Source organism: Dendrobates tinctorius, unplaced genomic scaffold (genome assembly GCF_039654945.1).
Source record: "Dendrobates tinctorius isolate UK_male_01 unplaced genomic scaffold, ASM3965494v1 ptg000129l, whole genome shotgun sequence".
Taxonomy (NCBI): domain Eukaryota; kingdom Metazoa; phylum Chordata; class Amphibia; order Anura; family Dendrobatidae; genus Dendrobates; species Dendrobates tinctorius.
In genome coordinates this window covers 16,175,690-16,199,524 of record NW_027361797.1, presented here as the reverse complement: position 1 = coordinate 16,199,524, position 23,835 = coordinate 16,175,690, and positions in this window count along the sequence as shown.

Sequence of the window (23,835 nt, the reverse complement as noted above, 5' to 3'; positions counted from 1 at the left end):
GTCGCGTTTGGAGAGCCCCTGATGTACCTAAACAGTGGAAATCCCCCACAAGTGACCCTATTTTGGAAACTAAACCCCCCAAGGAACTTATCTAGATATGTGGTGAGAACTTTGAACCCACAAGGGCTTCACAGAAGTTTATAACGTACAGCCGTACAATTAAAACAATCATATTTTTTCCACAAAAATGATCTTTTCACCCCCAATTTTTATTTTTCCAAGGGTAACAGGACCCTAAAAGTTATTGTGCAATTTGTCCTGAGTACGCTGATACCCCATATGTGGGTGTAAACGACTATTTGGGCACATGGCAGAGCTCAGAAGGGAAGCAGCGCCATTTGACTTTTTTGGCTGGAATTGCGATTGGACACCATGTCGCGTTTGGAAAGCCCCTGATGTGCCTAAACAGTGGAAACCCCCCACAAATTACACCATTTTGGAAACTAAACCCCCCAAGAAACTTATCTAGATGTGTGGTGAGCACTTTGAACCCCTAAGGGCTTCACAGAAGTTTATAATGCCTGGGCGTGAAAATAAAAAAATGGTATTTTTTCCACAAACATGATCTTTTAGTCCCCAATTTTTTTATTTTCCCAAGGGTAACAGGAGAAATTGGACCCCAAAAGTTGTTGTCCAATATGTCCTGTGTATGCTGATACCCCATATGTGGGAGAAAACTACTGTATGGGCACACGTGAGGGCTCGGAAGGGAATTAGTGACGTTTTGGAATGCAGACTTTAATGGAATGGTCTGCGGGTGTCATGTTGCTTTTGTAGAGCCCCTGATGTACCTAAACAGTGGAAACCCCCACAAGTGACCCAATTTTGGAAACTAGACACCCTAAGGAACTTAAACCAACCAAAAAGAGACTTAGATCATATAGTTGCCGATAAAGAGATCTAGAAAAATAATTAAAATATATATTTATTTATTAATAATTTAAAAAAAGAATTATATTCTTTAATAAAACAGCAAAATAACCCAGTAGAAGGGTAAGACACGCTGACAAAAATCTAATATATAAAGTTCAAAGTGTGTATGTATGTGTGTATGTATGTGTGTATGTCCAGGCTAGGCATCCGCACCGTCGCAGCTACAGCCATAAAATTTGGCACAGTCGCACGTCTGGACCCCGAGAGCGTCCTAAGCTATGTTGTGAGGCGAAATTTTAACCCCGCGTGTTCCAATTCACCAAACAATTTTGCCCCTATCTACATACTGGGGGAAAAAGTGTGTGTGTGTCAAGCCCCGCCCCTCATTATGATGTCATAATGCCCCTATTTGCATAATGGGGAAGCAGTGTGTGCACATCAAGCCCCGCCCCTCATTATGATGTCACAATGGTTGCCATGGTGACGCTGATGTCATCATAGGTTGCAAGCCCCGCCGCCGCTCATTATGATGTCATAATGGTTGACTATGGGATGGAGGATGTGTGATGGGTATATGGGCACTCGACTATGGGATGGCGAATAGGTATGATGGGTATATGGGCATGGGACTATGGGATGGAGGATGTGTATGAAGGGTATATGGGCATGGGCCTATGGGATGGTGGATATGTATGACGGGTATATGGGCACGGGACTATGGGACTATGGGATGGAGGATGTGTGATGGGTATATGGGCACTGGACTATGGGATGGAGGATATATATGACAGGTATATGGGCACAGGACTATGGGATGGACGATATGTATGACCGGTATATGGGCACGGGACTATGGGATGGAGGATGTGTGATGGGTATATGGGCACTGGACTATGGGATGGAGGATATGTATGACGGGTATATGGGCACGGGACTATGGGATGGCGGATATGTATGATGGGAATATGGGCACTCGACTATGGGATGGCGAATATGTATGATGGGTATATGGGCATGGGACTATGGGATGGAGGATGTGTGATGGGTATATGGGCACTCGACTATGGGATGGAGGATATGTATTATGGGTATATGGGCATGGGCCTATGGGATGGAGGATGTGTGATGGGTATATGGGCACGGGACTATGGGATGGAGGATAATTATAATTTGTTACTAGATTATGGCCCGATGCTATCGCATCGGGAGGATGCAACAGCTTCAGCCCTCTTGCCATGTTAACCCTCAACACACACACTCCTCTCACCTTTCACCATCTCCACTCACTCTTTCACTTCACATACGACCCCTTCTCTCACTCCATCTCTTATACTCACGCCGTCATCGCCGCTGCTCCACGATCCCCGACATCTTCTTCCGCTGGCGCCATCCTGGATCCAGACGTTGTCCACGCCGGCGACATGTTCTTGCGGCGACGCCATCTTGAGTACCGTGAAATCCCGCGATACTCAAGATGTTGTCACCGGAAGAACATTTCGCCAGCGTGGACGACGTCGGAATCCAAAATGGTGTCTGCGAAATCTCGCGAGTTTTCGCCGACACCATTTTGGATCCAAACGTCGTCCTCGCCGGAGACATGCTCTTGCGGCGATGCCATCTTGAGTATCACGGGATTTCGCCAATCCAAAATAGCGTCGCCGCAGGAACATGTCGCCGGCGTGGATGCCGTCGGGATCCAAAATGGCGTCTGCGAAATCTCGCGAGATTTCGCCGACGCTATTTTGGATCCCGACGTCCTCCACGCCGGTGACATGTTCTTGCGGCAACGCCATCTTGACTATTGCGGGATCTCGCCGATCCAAAATGGCATCACCGCAAGAACATGTCGCCGGCGTGTAGGACGTCTGGATCCAGGATGGCGCCGGCGGAAGAAGATGTCGGGGATCGTGGATCAGCGGCGATGACGGCGTGAGTATGAGAGACGGAGTGAGAGAAAGGGTCGTATGTGGAGTGAAAGAGTGAGTGGAGATGGTGAAAGGTGAGAGGAGTGTGTGTGTTGAGGAGGAGTGGTGTGTTGAGGGTTAACATGGAAAGAGGTGTGCGGTGACGTCACCGGTTACAACTGGACGGAAGTTGTTACAACCGGAAGCTGCTTAGGGCATTTATTTGTTACTAGATTATGGCCCGATGCTATCGCATCGGGAGGATGCGATAGCATCACACCTCTTTCCATGTTAACCCTCAACACACACACTCCTCTCACCTTTCACCATCTCCACTCACTCTTTCACTCCACATACGACCCCTTCTCTCACTCCGTCTCTCATACTCACGCCGTCATCGCCGCTGCTCCACGATCCCCGACATCTTCTTCCGCTGGCGCCATCCTGGATCCAGACGTCGTCCTCGCCGGCGACATGTTCCTGCGGCGACGCCATCTTGACTATCGCGAGATTTCGCCTACGCCATTTTGGATCCCGACGTCCTCCACGCCGGCGACATGTTCTTGCGGCGACGCCATCTTGACTATCGCGGGATTTCGCCGATCCAAAATGGCGTCGCCGCAAGAACATGTCGCCGGCGTGTAGGACGTCTGGATCCAGGATGGCGCCGGCGGAAGATGTCTGGGATCGTGGATCAGCAGCGATGACGGCGTGAGTATGAGAGACGGAGTGAGAGAAAGGGTCGTATTTGGAGTGAAAGAGTGAGTGGACGTGAGTGGAGATGGTGAAAGGTGAGAGGAGTGTGTGTGTTGAGGAGGAGTGGTGTGTTGAGGGTTAACATGGAAGGAGGTGTGCGGTGACGTCACCGGTTACAACTGGACGGAAGTTGTTACAACCGGAAGCTGCTTAGGGCATTTATTATTATAGATACTAACCACAGTTAGTTACTATGCCCGGGCAGCACCGGGCTCTTCAGCTAGTTGTATATAAAATGAAAATACTGGACCGAACATGACACAATGTGTCTAATTCCTCATAAGGTTGAGAACATCCAATTCACAATTATTGTGATAGCTTCCTGAAAAAATCATTATAATGCAGCTTTATATACATTTTTTTTATATAAATCAATCATAATTAGACAATGTGCAAATAAACCATGTGACCAAAAGACTGCAGCATTTTCAGGATGATTAGCATACGTATAAAGGGTTAATACTGCTAATGTGCAAATATAACAAAAATACCTAGATACAATTAAATCTTCTAAAGTGACTGCTGTGCACATACCGGTTACCTGTAACTAGGCTATTACCCAAAGGGAAAAGGACCACATAAATATATTATTCACCTAAGTCGGCGGGGTCCGGATCACAAGAGCAGCGTGTCCACCTTCTCCACCCCAACGCGCGTTTCACAATGGCTTCTTCCGACACCCTAAGAAACTTATCTAGATGTGTGGTGAGCACTTTGAACCCCCCAGTGCTTCACAGAAGTTTATAACACCCGGGCGTGAAAATAAAAAAAATCATATTTTTTCCACAATCATGATATTCTAGTCCCCAATTTTTTATTTTCCTAAGGGTAACAAGAGAAATTGGACCCCAAAAGTTGTTTTGCAATTTGTCCTGAGTAGGCTGATACCCCATATGTGGGGGTAAAACACTGTTTGGGCGCATGGCAGAGCATGGAAGGGAAGAAGCACCATTTGAATTTTTCAACGCAAAATTGGCTGGAATTGAGATCAGACGCCATGTTGCGTTTGGAGAGCACCTGATGTGGCCAAACAGTGGAAACCCCCCAATTCTAACTCCAACCCTAACCCCAACACACCTCTAACCCTAATTTCAGCCCTAACCCTAGCCCTAGCCGTAACCCTAGCCCTAAGCCTAGCCCTAGCCCTAATGGGAAAATGGAAATAAATACATTTTTTTAATTTTATTATTTTTTATTTTTCCCTAACTAAGGGGGTGATAAAGGGGGGTTTGATTTACTATTTATGGCGGTTTTTATGTTTGGCAGCTGTCACACGCTAAAAGACGCTTTTTATTGTAAAAATAGTTTTTGCATCACCACATATTGAGAGCTATAATTTTTCTATATTTGATCCACCGAGTCATGTGAGGTCTTATTTTTTGCGGGACAAGTTGATGTTTTTACTGGTACCATTTTCGGGCACGTGACATTTTTTGTTCGCTTTTTATTCCGATTTTTGGGTCGCAGAATGAACAAAAACCAGCGTTTCCTGAATTTCTTTTGGGGGGTGCGTTTACACCGTTCCGCGTGCAGTAAAATTGATAAAGTGGTTTTATTATTCGGGTCAGTACGATTACAGAGATAACTCATTTATGTCATTTTTTTATGTTTTGGCGCTTTTATGCAATGAAAACAATTTTATGTAAAAAATAATTATTTTTGCATCGCTATTTTGCATCGAGCTATAACTTTTTTATTTTTTCGCTGATGACGCTGTGTGGCAGCTCATTTTTGCGGGACAAGATGACGTTTTCAGCGGTGCCATGTTTATTTATATCCGTCTTTTTGATCGTGCGTTATTGCACTTTTTGTTCGGCGGTAAGATGATAAATCATTATTTTTTGCTTTGTTTTTTATTTTTTAAGGGTTTCGCTAAAGGGGCTAACTAATGGGACAGATTTATAGGGCGGGTCGTTACGGAAGCGCCGATACCAAATATGTGTACTTTTATTGTTTTGTTTGTTTTTTTTAATTTCCAAAAAATGAATTTATTAGGGAATATATATATTTTTGTAATTTATTTAGCAATTATTTTTTTTTATAAATTATTTTTACACTTTTTTTTTTTTACTTTATTACACAGTCCCAGGGGGAACATCACTGTCATGTGACAGATCGCTGATCTGTCACATCACAGATCACGGTGACAGATCAACGATCTGTCACAGGCACTGCAGAAGGCTTCCTCATGCCTGCGCTTTGCAGGCATGAGGATGCCAGCTCCCTGCAGGCTCCCGAAGGTCCCCGCTGCCATTTTGGATCCGGGGACCTGTAGAGAAGGAGGCCCCCGCAGCAGTGCTGCACATTGCGCTGCGCTTGGGGTCTCAGGGAAGCACGGATGGAGCCTCCTCCCTGCCGATGCTTCCCTTAACCCCCGGTACACTGCGATCGTGTTTGATCCCAGTGTGCCAGGGTTTAATGTGTCGGGGGCGGTCCGTGACCATCCCTGACACATAGTGCCGGGTGTCAGCTGTGATAATCAGCTGACACCCGGCTGCAATCAGTGGCGCTCACTCTGTGAGCGCCGCTTATCGCTATGAAGTACTATCCCGTCCTTGGAAATTAAGTCCCAGGGCACATGGACGGGATAGTGCGTCATATGGCAGAAAGGAGTTAAAGGGAACCTGCCAGGTCCGATAATGCTATTAGGCCGGCGTCACACTAGCGAATAAATCATACGAATGCAATGCGGTAAAAAAATCGCATTGCATTCGTCCCAATGTTATTCTATGGTTTAGCTCCCATCATCCGATTTTTTGTCAGATCTTTTCCTCGGACCGAGACAATCGCAGCATGCTGCAATTGTCACCAATTTTCGGATCGGACTCACCAATGCAAGTCTATGGGTGCGATAAAAAATCAGATTACAAACGGACCACAAGTGTGACGTGCGAGAAAATCGCACCCGGTGTCCTTTAACAAAAGCAGGAAATTCATTTTGCAATACAGTAAAATCACACTGACAGGTTTAATAAAGGATAGATATAGACACATAGAATACATATATATATATATATATATATATACATGTCATTTAGACATATATATTTATAATTCATACAGGTCTTCATAGCAGAATAGCCGCTAATTCAATAGCCAGCTTTTGTAAAATCATTCCCCAACCCGACATGAAATGACACATGGATTACATACAGTAAACCATTTCATTTCATGTTTTTTTTATATGTCCCTTGCTAATAATTAGATGAGGGGTTGTGTGCAAAATTTGGGACATCTATGGGTTATTTTAAGGGGTTAATTCGTTGTAAAATAATGCGTGGGCTCCCGTGGTAAAATCGCAAGCAGAGAGGTAAAGCAGGTGAGTGAGGGCAGATTTTTATAGCCTTGAGAGGGACCATTCTTTTTGACCCCCCCGGCTACAAAAATCTGCCCCCAGACACCCCAGAAATGGCGCATCTATAAGATGTGCCTATTCTGGCACTTAACCTCTCTATTCCCATTGCCCTGTAGCGGTGGTGAATGGGTTAATAGCAAAGGGTTAATGTCACCATTTGATTGTAAGGTGACATTAAGCCAATTAATAATGGAGAGGTGTCAATAAGACACCGATCCATTATTAACCCTAGACTATGAAAGTGTTAATAAACACACACACAGACATTAATTAAAAAGTATTTTAATGAAAGAAAGACACCTAGGTTTTGACAAATTTTTATTCCTCTGGTAATCCAAAATAAAACCATTATCTGCAAATAAAATAACATAAAAAATCAACAATATCCTTACCTCTCCGCTGCTCAGTCATGTCCGACGCTGCAATCCTTCACAAAGGGGTTAAATAGTTTACAATGAGGACCGGTGGTAATGCTACCAGCCCCACTGTAATCTACTGCAGAATGACTTATTTCAGCTCTGCACAGCCTCACTGGCTGCCTAGAGATGAAGTAATTACCGTGGGAAAGTTTCTGACTTTTTTACCACGCTCATTAGTCCACTTCAGGTCAGCCAGGGGACTCTCCGTGGCCTCAGTGACGTCAGCATGAGTCCCCGGCTGACTTGAGATGAACTAATGACTGTGGGAAAAAGTCAGAAAGTTTCCCATGGTAATTAGTTCATGTATGAATTACAAATATATGTATGTGTATATATATATATATATATATATATATATTCAAACAATGTAAAAAACATATAGCCAGCTCACCATAAAGGAGTTCCTCTTAAAGCAATAGTCGGTGTTCACCTTATATTCTGCACGGATCCAGGCAGGGAGTGTGCCCCAACAAATAGAAATATAAGAGAATTGTGATCCAGCAAAAAGATGAAAGTTCACCAGAATTATAAAATCTTCTTCTTTATTTATCCATCAATTCATATAAAACATAGATGAGGAACTCCAAACAATTGGTAACATTCCAGCAAGGGACTACATGTTTCAGCACTATGTGCCTTCTTCACGGTCCTATTCGAACTGAGCTCCAACACTGGCAATATATCCTCCTTTGTGAAACATATTCAAATGACCCTTAATTAAAAGCAGTGAAACAAACCAGTTAAAAACACCTGAGTAAATGGTTGAAACTCAGTTCAAAAATGTTGCTGGAAAAATACATATATTGAACATATTGTATACACAGACCAATGATATAAACATTAAATAATAACTCAACAGTGATATGGAATAACTGCCGCAAAAATAAAGAAAATTTTATATAAACATATATGAAAAAATGCATCATATAGTAGGCGCGATCTAAGTATCAGAGACCATCACAAATATGACTCTCAAAAGAATAATATATTGGAGTAGGTTTAAGATAGAGATATAATCTTTAGAGACTAATGTAAGCAAAAAAAAATAAAAAAATTTATGTTTGCTTACTTAATATTGTGTGATAAGATCCATTCTACTGTTCAATCCGTCAGGAACTCTAGTCTCTAATAAAAAGATCCACCTACTTTCTCTAGAGAGGATTTTACTTTTATAATCACCACCCCTACGTGGTTTTGTAACCACCTCTATTCCCCTAAAGGAAAAGCTTTTTAGATCTCCTTTATGCACATTGGCAAAGTGTTTGGAAACCGCAGAGGCTCCTGCAATAGGCAAATTGACTGCATCCGACAAATGTTTTCGCATACGCTGTTTCAATGAATTAGTGGTGCAACCCACATATTGTAGTCCGCAAATATTACAATCAATAAGATATATTACATTTTCTGTATTACAATTAATAAAAGAAAAAATCTCAAAGTTTTTTCCATTTTTTATAGAAGAAAATGTTTTCGTTTTAACAATATATTTGCAACACTTACAAATTTTTGCACCACAACCATAACAGCCTACACTTTTCATCCAATTTTGTTTCAATTTTTTGTCTGGATCAGTAAATAAGCTTGCCGTCACCATGGATCCTATAGTAGGAGCTCTCCTCGCAACAAATTTAATTGAATATTTTTTTATTATTTCTTTCAATTCACCACTTTGTTCTAAAATGGGTAAATGTTTTTTAATAATGGAGACTATTTCCTGATACTGTGGACTAAATTTAGTGCTGAAAACTATACCCAAATCATTGTTATGTTCTTTGATATTTTTATATTCCAACAATTCCTGTCTATTTAGATTGTCTACTATGCCTCTCGCTCTTTTTAGAGACCAGTTTGGGTAACCCCTGGATTTTAATCTTTTTGCCAAAAATTCAGATTCTTTCATATAGGTATCTTTTTCTGTACTGTTTCTTTTTGTTCGAATCAGTTCACCTGTGGGTAAATTCCTAATTACATGGTTGGCGTGACATGAATTTGCCATCAATATACTATTCACAGCTGTAGATTTGCAATAAGGTTCCACCAACACTTTTTTCCGATTTGAATCTATTTTCAAGGTCAAATCAAGAAAGTTAATTGACAGCTCATTCATAAGACATGTAAATTTGAGATTGAAACTATTTTTATTTAAATATGAAAAAAAGGAAGATGCTAAATCCTTGTTCCCCCTCCACACAAAAACCAAATCATCAATGAAGCGTCCCAACCAAAAAATGTTATGTCTAAATGGATTGTTGAAATGAAAAATATACCTCTCCTCCCATACTGACATAGTTAAATTTGCTAAAGACGGTGAAAATTTGGCCCCCATGCTCACTCCCTGTATCTGCAAATAATATTTCTCATCAAAAATAAAATAATTATGAGTGAGCAAAAAATTAGTTGCAAGCAATAGAAAATGTTGAATTTCAAATGTATACTCACTGTATTTAGATAAATAATATCTGAGGCTCTCCAATGCAACAGAATGTGGAATTGATGGATATAATCCAATAACATCACATGAAAGCCACAGAAAATCATTCCCCCATTCTATTTTTTCTACCATGTTAATAGCTGCTTTGCTATCTCTCAAGTGACTAGGAGTTAAAGCCACCAGGGGTTGTAGATAATGATCCACCCACTCTCCAAGGCGTTCACTAAAAGATCCTATCCCTGAAACGATAGGTCTTAGTGGGGGAGGAAAAATTTCTTTGTGCACCTTAGGGAGTGAGTGGTAAATGGGTATAATGGGATAGTCACAATACAAAGCTTCACTCAATTTCTCTGAAATAGCTCCTGTAGATATACCTTCCTGCAAAATTTTTTTCATTTTTCTTATTAAAAGGGAGAGTGGGATTTTCATTTAATTCCCTGTACACACTGGAGTTACCCAATGCGGTTAAATTAAGTTTCTTATATAAACCCACATCCAGAATGGTAATTGATCCACCCTTATCCGACTGAACAATTTTTAGATCTTTATTCTTACTCAATTCTTGAAGAGCTTTGTGCTCATGGAATGTCAGATTATGATGGGTCAGTTCCACTCTGTTATTTAGTTCTACCAAATCCCTTTCCACCGCTTCTTTGCGGCAGTTATTCCATATCACTGTTGAGTTATTATTTAATGTTTATATCATTGGTCTGTGTATACAATATGTTCAATATATGTATTTTTCCAGCAACATTTTTGAACTGAGTTTCAACCATTTACTCAGGTGTTTTTAACTGGTTTGTTTCACTGCTTTTAATTAAGGGTCATTTGAATATGTTTCACAAAGGAGGATATATTGCCAGTGTTGGAGCTCAGTTCGAATAGGACCGTGAAGAAGGCACATAGTGCTGAAACATGTAGTCCCTTGCTGGAATGTTACCAATTGTTTGGAGTTCCTCATCTATGTTTTATATGAATTGATGGATAAATAAAGAAGAAGATTTTATAATTCTGGTGAACTTTCATCTTTTTGCTGGATCCCAATTCTCTTATATTTCTATTTGTTGGGGCACACTCCCTGCCTGGATCCATGCAGAATATAAGGTGAACACCGACTATTGCTTTAAGAGGAACTCCTTTATGGTGAGCTGGCTATATGTTTTTTACATTGTTTGAATATTGCTTCTGGGAGTATTAGCCGAGCACCCATAATCAAAGTATTGAACTTGAAATTTCATTACACATGACTGATCCCATTAGTAAAAAATCCTTTTTTGCTATGGAAGTGGATTACTGCAACACAAGACGCAATAAACTTGCCTTGATATTCAATGACAATGTCAATGGAGTGGATATAGCACCTGGGGGATTAAATTCCATCATGTACAATTTGGAACGTATTATGATCAAGGAACAGAAATTATGGTGGGACCACAATTCTCTCAGCTGCTACTGGGAGAGGAAGATGATCCCACGTGGTCTGAGATTAAAAAAAGTGGCTACAACAGCTTATAATGATGAGTTTCAGACCAGGTGGGAAAATGTTCTTAGTGAATGCTCTCTCAGTCTTATAAAATTAATCATTGAAGAGGAGGAGACTGAACTCAAAAAACTCAGTGATGAAATTAAGATTGTGAGAGATTCTCTGGAAATTTATCAAGACAATGATTCTTACAAATTATTATATGAAAGAATGCAACAAAAATTAAATTAGAGGATACCATCATTGAGACTAAAAAAAGAAAATATACACGAGATTTGGAGGATTACAACAGTAAATGTGCATATAATTGGAGTAAGAATCCGTCATCAATATTAAAAAAACGGAAACCTTGGTTAAGCAAACATAAAGTGACTTTTCAAAAAACTCAAGAAAATATGGACACTACTTTTGGAGATACTTCAGATGGTTATTCAGATTCATCAGTGGCCTGTGCATCTAATAAAAGTATGGAAAAAGGAAAAAAATCTTACCAAAGAAATTACAACAAAGAGGGAGCTAAACCAAAAAACGGATTAGAAGGAGAGGAGGAAGACGCCATAAGAGAACAGGCTTATCAGGACAAACTCCGGAAACGGAAGAAGTAACTGTACCAGTCTACAACCTCTCTAGTTATATACTTTCAGCACCGCAACTTTCACTTTTGTCAAAAGGACTTGGTTTTTCCCCGGCATGTAAATTCAATGTATATAACACAGTGATGGATGTTAATCGTCTAGCACGTAGTTTAACCTTAAAATGTCATTTTGCGGATAATATTGGTACTGATAATTTTTGTTCTGCAGAAAATAGGGATGTTGAAAGGTTACTTAAGTTTGAGGAACAGGTGGGTTTGTATAATTTGAGACAACTAGAATCTGAAAGCTCCAAGGAATATCAGGTTAATTTAAATGATTCTTTTCTTGTAAAAAATACAAAATTTTACCCACTTAAATCTAGACCTCCGATGCTGGATGTTTTTCAAGAAGCGGTGGAAAGGGATTTGGTAGAACTAAATAACAGAGTGGAACTGACCCATCATAATCTGACATTCCATGAGCACAAAGCTCTTCAAGAATTGAGTAAGAATAAAGATCTAAAAATTGTTCAGTCGGATAAGGGTGGATCAATTACCATTCTGGATGTGGGTTTATATAAGAAACTTAATTTAACTGCATTGGGTAACTCCAGTGTGTACAGGGAATTAAATGAAAATCCCACTCTCCCTTTTAATAAGGAAATGAAAAAAATTTTGCAGGAAGGTATATCTACAGGAGCTATTTCAGAGAAATTGAGTGAAGCTTTGTATTGTGACTATCCCATTATACCCATTTACCACTCACTCCCTAAGGTGCACAAAGAAATTTTTCCTCCCCCACTAAGACCTATCGTTTGAGGGATAGGATCTTTTAGTGAACGCCTTGGAGAGTGGGTGGATCATTATCTACAACCCCTGGTGGCTTTAACTCCTAGTCACTTGAGAGATAGCAAAGCAGCTATTAACATGGTAGAAAAAATAGAATGGGGGAATGATTTTCTGTGGCTTTCATGTGATGTTATTGGATTATATCCATCAATTCCACATTCTGTTGCATTGGAGAGCCTCAGATATTATTTATCTAAATACAGTGAGTATACATTTGAAATTCAACATTTTCTATTGCTTGCAACTAATTTTTTGCTCACTCATAATTATTTTATTTTTGATGAGAAATATTATTTGCAGATACAGGGAGTGAGCATGGGGGCCAAATTTTCACCGTTTTTAGCAAATTTAACTATGTCAGTATGGGAGGAGAGGTATATTTTTCATTTCAACAATCCATTTAGACATAACATTTTTTGGTTGGGACGCTTCATTGATGATTTGGTTTTTGTGTGGAGGGGGAACAAGGATTTAGCATCTTCCTTTTTTTCATATTTAAATAAAAATAGTTTCAATCTCAAATTTACATGTCTTATGAATGAGCTGTCAATTAACTTTCTTGATTTGACCTTGAAAATAGATTCAAATCGGAAAAAAGTGTTGGTGGAACCTTATCGCAAATCTACAGGTGTGAATAGTATATTGATGGCAAATTCATGTCACGCCAACCATGTAATTAGGAATTTACCCACAGGTGAACTGATTCGAACAAAAAGAAACAGTACAGAAAAAGATACCTATATGAAAGAATCTGAATTTTTGGCAAAAAGATTAAAATCCAGGGGTTACCCAAACTGGTCTCTAAAAAGAGCGAGAGGCATAGTACACAATCTAAATAGACAGGAATTGTTGGAATATAAAAATATCAAAGAACATAACCATGATTTGGGTATAGTTTTCAGCACTAAATTTAGTCCACAGTATCAGGAAATAGTCTCCATTATTAAAAAACATTTACCCATTTTAGAACAAAGTGGTGAATTGAAAGAAATATTAAAAAAATATTCAATTAAATTTGTTGCGAGGAGAGCTCCTACTATAGGATCCATGTTGACGGCAAGCTTATTTACTGATCCAGACAAAAAATTGAAACAAAATTGGATGAAAAGTGTAGGCTGTTATGGTTGTGGTGCAAAAATTTGTAAGTGTTGCAAATATATTGTTAAAACGAAAACATTTTCTTCTATAAAAAATGGAAAAAACTTTGAGATTTTTTCTTTTATTAATTGTAATACAGAAAATGTAATATATCTTATTGATTGTAATATTTGTGGACTACAATATGTGGGTTGCACCACTAATTCATTGAAACAGCGTATGCGAAAACATTTGTCGGATGCAGTCAATTTGCCTATTGCAGGAGCCTCTGCGGTTTCCAAACACTTTGCCAATGTGCATAAAGGAGAACTAAAAAGCTTTTCCTTTAGGGGAATAGAGGTGGTTACAAAACCACGTAGGGGTGGTGATTATAAAAGTAAAATCCTCTCTAGAGAAAGTAGGTGGATCTTTTTATTAGAGACTAGAGTTCCTGACGGATTGAACAGTAGAATGGATCTTATCACACAATATTAAGTAAGCAAACATAAATTTTTTTTTTTTTTTGCTTACATTAGTCTCTAAAGATTATATCTCTATCTTAAACCTACTCCAATATATTATTCTTTTGAGAGTCATATTTGTGATGGTCTCTGATACTTAGATCGCGCCTACTATATGATGCATTTTTTCATATATGTTTATATAAAAATTTCTTTATTTTTGCGGCAGTTATTCCATATCACTGTTGAGTTATTATTTAATGTTTATATCATTGGTCTGTGTATACAATATGTTCAATATATGTATTTTTCCAGCAACATTTTTGAACTGAGTTTCAACCATTTACTCAGGTGTTTTTAACTGGTTTGTTTCACTGCTTTTAATTAAGGGTCATTTGAATATGTTTCACAAAGGAGGATATATTGCCAGTGTTGGAGCTCAGTTCGAATAGGACCGTGAAGAAGGCACATAGTGCTGAAACATGTAGTCCCTTGCTGGAATGTTACCAATTGTTTGGAGTTCCTCATCTATGTTTTATATGAATTGATGGATAAATAAAGAAGAAGATTTTATAATTCTGGTGAACTTTCATCTTTTTGCTGGATCCCAATTCTCTTATATTTCTATATATATATATATATATATATATATATATATATATAGCTCAAGTGTGTGTATGTGTGTGTGTATGTATGTCCAGGATTGGCATCCTCTCCTGTGTGATACTGTCTGTGGAGCCGTGCATCTAATCCTATCCTGTGTGACGCTGACTGCTGAGCTGTGTATCTAATCCTCTCTTGTGTGATACTGTCTGCTGAGCCATGTATCTAATCCTATCCTGTGTGATACAGTCTGCTGATCCGTGTATCTAAAGTAATCCTATCCTGTGTGATACAGTCTGCTGATCCGTGTATCTAATCCTATCATGTGTGATACTGACTGCTGAGCCATGTATCTAATCCTATCCCGTGTGATACTGACTGCTGAGCCGTGTATCTAATCCTATCCCGTGTGATACTGCTCTCCTGAAATACTCTGTGCTGCTGTCACCCTGCTGGTTTTATGTGTGAACTATATGGCGGCATTATGTGTGAAGTATATGGCGGTATTATGTGAGATCAATATGGCAGTATTATCTGCTAAAAGGGGACCCGTTCTAGGGTGGTTTTGACTGAGCACCCGCACATGGGTCAGGGGTAATAGATGCAGTCAGGGGAGGGCTGGTGAGGCAGCTGAAGAGAGGGGTCTCATTTTTATTGTTACTGTATGGCTACCTTTCACCCAGCCTGCTTCCCAGCGTCACCCCGGACTGCGCCTGTCGCCTCGCTTTCACACATCGCCAGGACAGGATCTGAGGAGGGGAATGGGGTCTTTGCATGCAAAGTCTGGATCAGAACAGGCCATCAATCAGCAGAAATGTTTCCTGGATTTCTGTGGTGCTGTCACCCTGCTCCTCCCCCATATATCTCCCTCTGTGCCCCCATAGACCAGCATACTGCTCTCCTGAAATACTCTGTGCTGCTGTCACCCTGCTCCCAGAATCCTTGCTGCCTGCCATCCTCAGTGACTGAAGACCCCATTCCTCTCCTCAGATCCTGTCCTGGCGATGTGTGAAAGTGAGGCGACAGGGGCCTGATATATGGTGGAAGGAGCAGGGTGACAGCAGCACAGAGTATTTCAGGAGAGCAGTGTGCTGGTCTATGGGGAGCACCCTGTTCGGTGCCAGGGATTGTACATAGAGTGCTGTGTTTTATACACATGGATGGACCGTCTGCTTGTCTGCGCCACAGAAATCCAGGAAACATTTCTGCTGATTGGTGACCTGTTCTGCTCCAGACTTTACATGCAATGACAGTCAGTAACTTTGCAGGCCCCATCAAAATGGCTGCTCACTGTGTTCCTACATGTCATCCTCTCTTTTCCCTTAGCAAACACCCAGAAGGGGAGGAGAGGAGTGACATCACACCCATGTCAGCAGATTCCGCCCATAATTACTGCAGGGCAGTAATGTGAGCTAGTTGTACACTAGGTTTTTATGCCAAATTTCAGTAGCTGCTCCCCCTAGTGTTAACAAGTGGAAATTCCAAACTTTTTAAAATTATTTTTCATATTTTGCAAAATTAAAAACAAATGATAATATTTTTTAAGAAAATGTAAACATTAATTCTTTACATTTTTTCAATTGCAGAAAAAAATTATTTTGGATGGCAGGTTACCAGAAAATGGGTGGAGCAGCTGGAAGTGACCTCATTCTTAAACAGGTGGGGCCCAGGAGAAAAACTCGTGTGCAGCTGCCCGGCGTCATTACGTGACACGGCGACGGCACCGATGCACCACTCCTGCACCTGGCACTGCGGCGGCATAGGTCGCATAGAATGGAAATGGCAGCAGGAGGTGAAAAGAACCCGACCTGGATGACACGACGATGAGATCAGCGAGTGGTACCTGCCACCTGCGGAAGGATGTCACCGGCGGCTGTCGGAGTCTGAGTCATCACATCACAGCGAGCAGGAACACAATCTCCCGGAGCCAAAACCAGTGACCACCCCGACGGAGCACCTGCTGGAGGAACATGCCGCACCGGAGTCACATAAGGCAGAACCATTGTGTTTGGAGCCAGAACCACAGCTGCAGCAGGGGACTGGAAACAGAGACCACCCTTGAAGAGCCTGGGCCGAAAGTAAAGGCCGCGCCGGGACTTTGGCAGCAGGAGCTGAAGAATGCAGCTGCGCCCGCGGAAGGATCTGACACCTGTGGGACAGCTAATTCATCAAGGCCTCCAGCGGTGGGAGTACGGCGACTCCTGACACAGCAAGGACCCAACCCAAGCTGAGATGAGTGAGGACGGAGCGTCACGACCAACAGCGGTGAGTGAGCCCCGACCCTTGAAATCAGAGGGCTGGTCCTTACCGCGCTCCTCTACTCCTCCAGGGTGTAAAATTCTTCGGTCCACTGTCCCAGGGAGCACCCCTTGATTTGTCCCACAGTCATCAGGCACGGGAGAACAGGCCTATTATTATTATTATTATTATTATTATTTATATAGCACCATTAATTCCATGGTGCTGTACATGAGAAGGGGGGTTACATACAAAGTTATAGATATCATTAACAGTAAACAAATTTACAATGACAGACTGGTACAGAGGGGAGAGGACCCTGTCCTTGCGGACTTACCGGCCCATGCAAGGTGCAGGTGCAGAGTCAGGCGCTCTCTGGGTTCGCAGAGCAGGACCAGTTTTTACTCCCAGAACAGTCCGCATGAATAGCGGACATAATTGCTGAAAAGAAACAACAGGACAAGGAGATTTGGGCCCAGCTACATCAGCACGGGGAGGGCGCTATGGCTGGACAATTGGTTTACACCAATGTGGACCAGGGGTGCGGTTTTATCCAGGAGGCAGGGACTAATGATAAAGTTTATATTAATGCTGCCTCGGTAAAACATGGGAGACCCCTAATGGAAGGAGACTGGGTCTCCTACTTCAAAGAGGACTGCCCCAGACACTACTGCGCAGTAGTGGTGACATTGTGCCAGGAGAATGACATATTGGAACTATATGCGGGCCCACGACAGGAATGATCAGTGCCTCGTGCGTCATCCGCCTCCAGCACTACCCCTGCTGCAATCTGGCAGCCCACGGACTCTGCAGCCCTCTTCAGCCTGTACGCGGGCATGGAGCCCTGATGAGAAGGCGGCACGGGACGCGTGCTGATGAACAATGTGTATAATAACTGTGCTCTTGTTGCACTCTGCTATATAAGCATATTTTGGGACTGTTCTGCGTCTCCACTGGTAAAAAACCAATATGCGCTTCCAGAGACGGGAGCAATATCATTGTGTTGAAAGTACATTTTTCTTGTTTTGTTGCGCTTTTCTGCTGGATAGAAGAACTTCACTTTACTGCAGCAGCAGAACGGTGTACAGGCTGCAGCAACAGACTGTCCGTAATACAGGTGGCCTACACATCAGCGGAAGGACGGTGCTCTGCTCAAGGGAAGGGGGATTACCCTCTAAGACTGTGGACCCTACTGAAAGGGGTCACTAAATGGAACATTGGTGTTAATATGGACACCATCTGAGGACTGTCAAGAAGAGCACTTATTTTAACAACGTAGAGTACAGTTACTCTTTACGGACTCGGCTCTTTGACCTTTCCCTGCGCCTGCGCACTGTAGGAGCGCGGTGCCGAGGAGACTGTGTGGATGATGCAGGGACGCGTTATCCACATGAAGCAAGCAGGCGGACGGGTATCGTAAGAAGATGGCTGGTGCCAGGCCAAGAAGAGCAACACCCCTCGGACCGGACCACCCCGCAGATGAGTATAATAGGTTATTTTTCTTCTCTCTTAAAGGTCGGGTTGGGGGCAGATATACAGCATTATAGAATGCTATATATCAGCCCTGAAAGGTGGTGGCCGTAACTTATATTGGCCAAAACTGGTGATGGGTTGCCTTATATGGACATCTGTGTTTTGATTTCCCTTCCTCTGTGGATTGGATGGGTTGTTGCCGACATCTGGTGAGAATTTCATGTCAATAGCACCTTTAACAATATATTAACTTAGAAAATTGGTGACGTGATTAATACTACTTTCTCTGACGCACAAGCCTTCGTTCAACGGGTAGAAGAATAAATAATGAGAAATATGACTTTAGCACCTTCCTATCACTGGAATCTTTGGATTATTCACTGACAGGGACTACTACTCCCATTTTCTATGTGCCTCAGCACTGCAATATTACACCACAATCAGTTTTAGGATTTTTCTATCTCCATGGGTAATGAGCTGCGTGCTCTGACCTCTTATCATACGATCTCTCTGAGAAAGTTACCTAGGAAACGTTCGTCAGAGTTCTGGGGTTTTCCATTCATGTATTGGTCTCTTTATGGTTTGTGTCATTACTGCATAGCCACTAAGATTTATTTCACTATATTTAATTAATCATTTCCCTGTTCTATTTATGATCTGTACGGATTCGCTGAAATTGCATTTTTTTGCTGTATACAATAAGTATAATTTTAGAGGACACAACACCATTATTATTATTCCTATCCCCCATACGTTTTTCTTTGTGAACTTTCTTTGTTGCTCAGCTTCCCTCCATTTTAATATTTTTTATTTATCTATATTATAGAAGATGAAGAGCTGAATTTCTCCATCTTCTCCACTGACTGTGCGAGCACATCGAGTGCAGTGTAATGTTTTACTCGCACTCATAGACTTGAATGGGCGAGTGCGATCCGACCATCGGATACACTTTCAGCTCGCTGCGATTGTTCTCTCATTGCGAATTGGCAGGAGAAGAAAATCGCAGCTCTGCTCTGCCCCATAGTGTAATATTGGTCCGAGTGCAAACCAAATGTTAATTGGGTCGCACTTGTCCGATTTATACACTCGTGTGAGTGAGTCCTTAGTAGGATTACAGTCACACCTCCTGCACGGATATTACTAAATCCGCAGGTCAAATGACCTGCATTTTTCCTGCGGATTTCTTTTTTTTGGCGGTTTTACTGCCGTTTTTGTGCGGTTTTCCACTGCGGTTTTCGACCTGCAGATTTGTAGAATGGAGCAGGTGGAAAACTGCAGCAAAACCGCACAAAAGAAGTGTCATGCTGCTTTTTTTCCGCACAAAAACCGCGTACATCACTTGCAGTTCTGCTGCAGATCCGCAGCGGCATATCTGCTGCGGATCCGCAGAAGAAACCGCACCGTGTGCACAGACCCTAATTCTTCTATTTCTCTTCCGGCATAGTTATGTGAGGCCTCATTTTTTGTAGCATAAGTTGATGTCTTTATTCGTACTAATTTGAGGTTTATAGAATTTTTTTATTGCATTCTATTCCGATTTTTGGGAGGCAGAATGAACAAAAAATAGCAATTTAAGATTTATTCTTCAGGTCTGTACAATTCCAGTGATAACAAGTTTATAAAAGGTTTTGTTTAGGTTTTCCTACTTTCACACACTAAGAACAATTTTATAGGAAAAAAAGTTTACTTTGCCATATTCTGAGAACTATAACTTTTTTTTACATTTTTTTTAATTACAGGGAATGTATTTAGATACATTTTATCACATTTTATGTCTCTTTTTGTAATAATTAACAACTCAGCATTTTTGCTCTTTTATGTTGTTAACCTTAAGGGTTAAATAGTGTAACGGTTTTAAAATTTACCGTATATACTCGATTATGAGCCGAGGCACCTAATTTTACCTATGTACAAGTTGCACCCTTTATCTAAAAAAATACACGCCCCCGGAAGAAGGCTAGTCACCGAAACGCGCGTAGGGACCCGGCAGCACAATTTGTTTTAGGTAAATAAGCCGTTGTTTCTATACCTAATATTGCAGCACTTTATTTTTTACCATATATATTGCACTGCAGCACTTTTTGCATTGTCTGTGGCAAGGCATTGCTGTGGTATTCGGTTATAGCACTTTATTTATTTGCACTTTATTTTACCACAGATATTATATTTTGCACTCTGTCACTTTGTTACATGAATTTTGGTTTTGCTTTGTTATTTTGCACAAATTTTTTTTTTCAATACCAACACTATTGTATTTGTGTTACCTTGTTAACGCTGTGCATATTCATTAAATTGATACTATTAAGGTGCATTCTTTGATATCTATACAATATATTTTTCATTGATTTATTAGGTAGAGTGATTAAGATTTTTTATGATTGATTTATAGCCATATTTCACATGATATTGAGTAATTTATATATTAATTATGGCTATTGTGGCTTATTTTACCGTGTTATTTAATTTTCTTTTGAAATTTATTTATATATATTTTTAAAACGTTCTCCAATCTGATTCATCTGTTTACATCTTATTTTATTCTCTATTATAATTCAATAAAATTAATTTTAAAATTATTTTTATTTTTTGTCTTTATTGCACAATTTTTTGTAGGATTTTATCAATCATTACATTTAGTACCTCTTCAAAGAGTAAAATTTAAAAAAAAACAACTTCCCTAAACCCTGCAGTGTCTACATGGACGCCTGTGACAGAAGTAAATTCTGGCACACATGGCATGTATGATTTGTTGGGCACCCAGTTGGTCACAGTGTTAGTGCTAGAATCAGCATTTTCATTCCCACTGCGCTGCCTATAAATATATGTATGGATTTTTTTTTATTATTTATTTTTGCTTTTTATATCTTTTTTTTTAACAAACACCAATTCCCTAAAATTGTACCTAATGCTAATATGGGTCGCCCCTCACACCCAGGGCAGCGGGGTACTCGGTACCGTGCCGGTGTCAGGGGGATGTGTCACAGCAGCGGTGACCCGGTCCGTGGCCCTGGGCGCCCAATATCAATGGCGGTGATGTCAATAGTGTTATAGAATAGTTTGTGACGCCACCCGTGGTGTTTGGCAAGTAAGATGTTGAGCCAATGCTGCGTGCAGATCCGCTGGGACTGGGGGTGTGGGCAGCAAAGATGGTGTAGCTCCCCACAGGTGGAGCTGTAGTCCCAGGGCAGTGTAGGTGCAATGGATGAGGAGAGGCGCAGAATGGTATAGATGCTGGTACCCAGGTGTATGGGTGCTGGAATAACTGGAGGACAACAGAGTATGCGGTTCCAAAGCTTTACTCACTGTTTGCAGTTCACACAAATGCCTGCCTCCGCACTGTGTTCTTCAGGACAGGGCCCCAGCCAACCTCCAGGCAGGATAGGATTTTCCCCTCCACACTCCACCAATATGTACCTTACTGAATGACTCCTCCAATGCGCCTTTAGGTGCGAAGCACTCCAGTACTTAGTTACTCTGGAATGCCTCTCTCTAGGTGTTCCTAGTCTCTACTTGTATGACAGACAGCTGTAGCCTGCTTCGGTGACTCCTCTCTGCGTCCCGGCTCATTATCCATGTGCTGTTGTGTCCCAAGTCTATGATGGGAGTAAGGTGTTAGTGGCTCACTACTCCTCCGGTGTCTGTTGCCGGACATAAAGATCCAATCAACCTTGGGGACCGGGCCCCGGCATTTGCGCTCTGGACTGCAAGGGTTATCTCTCTTTCTCAACCTGATTCCCACCGTCCTTCTATTCTCCTTCGTTCCGATCTGTTCTATCTCTCTTATGGAATCTGTAGTCTCCAGTCTACATCTCTTTCTCCTTCTCTTCCTACCCGTGTCAGCTGGCCCAGTTCACTGGGGCAGCTGCAGCACTCCTTCCTCCATCCTTTCTTCCAGGGATCCCCACTCCTCATTGAGTGGCTGTCCTCTCCTACTCCGCCTGCCCTCTTCTTCAGACTGACCGACTGACTGACTGAAATCCTACACTTTCCCTCTCTTTTATATCTAACTTCACCCTCCTCCCCAGCACCTCCCGTGTTACTAAGCCAGGGACCACAAAAGGCACCCTATGACCTTTCCAGCATAAAGCATGGATGGGTCCCTGCTGAACTATCCTGTGTGTGGGGTTCAGGTGTTGGAAAGTGGAAGGGAGTTCCCACCCTACCTGGATGGTGGGGCACCACACCTTAGGAGAAGGTGCAGTACCTCTGTGACGACTGAAGCCTCAGGGGCACCACAAATACCCATACCCTAACGTTAGCGCTAGATAACTATTTCTAATCTAATTGCTCCCGTAACTAACCTACACCTAACTAAAGCTATTGAATGATGGATGTATGGACAAGACAAAATAACATTGAAGAAAAAAAATGAAGATATAGAAAAATAATATATATAAAAAATGACATTAGAGGTGGGAGGAGCGACGGGGAGACTGGGGTGACACTGGGAGATATAGGTGATTTAGACTTTCAGAGATATAGCACCTATCTGACAGCAGTAAAGCTCTGATCTCCAAAAAAAGTCACTGAAAGAATGAGCTGAGCTGCTCTTTCCCGCATTGGATACATAGCGTGATTGGATAGTTACACTGGCCATCTAATCACAGTGATCAGAGAGCAGGGGACTACTGACACTGGTCCCCACATCTCTTCACAACCTTCTAAATGTCGCAATCACTTTTCATCGAGACATCTGGGGGTTAATCAGGGAGGGGCAGTGCTGGCATTGTCCCTGGCTGTTACTGCAGGACCTCGGCTGTCATCTGAGCAGGGCTCCAGAGGTGATTGTGCAAGAAAGTGATAAGAGACAACTGTGGGCACTCAGCTGTCACTGTGTGTCGTCATTGTTTTCACAAAACGGAAATATGCCGAAAATTTTGAAAATTTTGCAATTTTAAAACTTTAATTTTTTATGCCCTTAAATCAGAGAGATGTATCACACAAATTTCTTAATAAATAACATTTCCCACATGTCTACCTTACTTACAGTAAGCACAAGTTTGGAAACAACATTTTTTTTTGTTAGGAACTTATAAGGGTTAAAAGTTGACTAATGATTTCTCATTTTCACAACAAAATTTACAAACCATTTTTTTAGGGACCACATCATATTTAAAGTCATTTTGAGGGGTGTACATGACAGAAAATACCCAAAAGTGACTCCATTCTAAAAACTAGACCTCTCAAGGTGCTCAAAACCACATTCAAGAAGTTTATTAACGCTTTACGTGCTTCACAGGAACTAAAGCAATGTGGAAGGAAAAAATTAACATTGAACTTTTTGTTGCAAAAATTTACTTCACAACCAATTTTTTTTTATTTTCACAATTGTTAAAAGA